Raw genomic sequence first — 1,856 nt, 5'->3', positions numbered from 1 at the left:
AAAGCTCAAAAAAAATATAAGAAAAAGAAAAATGACACTTAATATCTCAGAGGACATCACAGTCTCGACAGCATAACGATTTATGTATAGATTATTGAACTTGTCACAGTCTCCCTGTTTGATTGTAAACATGCAATTTAAGCAGCATTGTGCAGAACAATTACACATTATCTGACCATTTAAAAATAGATAATGATAAGCGGTGACCAGACTTTAAACAGTAGCTGTGTATTAAAGCTGTTATTGGCAGGGGACACCCAACAGGAAGTTTTTACACACTGCTCTGTATCCTGTCGATTGAATGTGAAGTTAAGTGTGATGTGACAAGAGAGGCACAAACATTTTGGTTTGGTACAGAGGTTGACGGAAGCAGTTCAGCTCTACTATCATCATATTGGCCTTGTCGGTTGAAATAAAGATTGAACCCACGCTCTGCAGCTGGGCTTTACTTATGTTACGAATATATACCCTTAACCACTACATTAGCTGCTGACTCTTACTCCGGATCTCATCCCCGGCACATTTTCAGATCACAGGGTGTAGGATTTCATGGGCACAGTTTCTACTGAAAGAGATATAAGAAGTTAACGCAAAGAGAGGGTGCGAGACTCGAAGATCCCATAAGTCATGCTTGAAGAAGGTGGCGATAATGTTGCCTAGCAACTGTGGATGCTGCAATACTGGGCAGATGCTGAACATACAGAAAAGCTGCAGAGCCCTGCAAAGGTGTTTAAACCAAAATGACATTTTACCTTTTTTTTATTACGTCTATAATTATTTTCTAAAATTACTGCTGCATAATTGAATAAGAAATACGGCTTGATAATGTGAAGCTATTCATCATAAGCTCTTAGGCTCCAGTGAGGGGAAATCTTTACCCTGTTGATTCTGTTATACACATCGTAATTTTTACAGTGTTCAATAATGATCTGTCAGAAAGTAACATGCTTTCTCTGTGTTTAATCTTCTCTGTTTGTGGTTATGATTGTAGTTAAGAGTGGTCAGCCTGACTGGCTCTGCTGAAGCTCTAATTCACGCCCCCCCCCCCCAAACCCCCAGACCCAGAAAACCAGGGGTTTATGTTCTATTCCTACCCTAAGTGTCACACTCATCAGAAGAATTAGCTGTGTTGGACACTCTATTAATCACTGCCATATTGACATTAACAAATGTGTAAGCCCTCTCTATGCAATGACACACTCTTCATTTTTGATATCCAGAATTAATCAATAATTCAGAATTTAGCCATTTGTTCAGGCCACATTAACACATTCAGTTAGCATTAGGAATGTTTACTTAAAACATTACATGGAGATTAAAGGGTGGATCAGAAAGACTTCAGAACCAACAAGTCAGGGTATTTAAAAACCTTTAATCAAATGGACAGTAGGTGGCGTAGTAGTTCAAGTAGTTTTAAAAATCTCCAGTACACTCCAGCTACAGTTTTAAACAAGGGTTTAGGGGTTGGTGTTCTACCCATGAGAAAACAGCAGATTGTTAAATGTGTAATTGTCAGATGTTAAGGATTTTACATTTTAATAGTATTTTCAGAGAACTGGTGAGAGAATGTGTCAGTCTGTCATGTAAATGGAAGTGATCACCATGGTAACACCTGATTTCTGGCCATTATGTTATGTCTTGCAGAAGCTATATCTGTTTAATGCTGAACATCAGTTCCCTACATCAGATTTCTTTCAGCACATGTGCCATTATTGTTGAATTTAAGAATACATAGATCATTGCACCGAAAAGCACGACTAGATAATTAAAAATTAACATATATGCATACCTTTTTGTTCTACTGCATTCTAAAACAAAAGCATACAAGGACAAAAACATTAAATGTATTGGGACAA

This window comes from Brienomyrus brachyistius, unplaced genomic scaffold (genome assembly GCF_023856365.1).
Source record: "Brienomyrus brachyistius isolate T26 unplaced genomic scaffold, BBRACH_0.4 scaffold46, whole genome shotgun sequence".
NCBI lineage: Eukaryota > Metazoa > Chordata > Actinopteri > Osteoglossiformes > Mormyridae > Brienomyrus > Brienomyrus brachyistius.
This window is presented reverse-complemented; position numbering follows the sequence as displayed.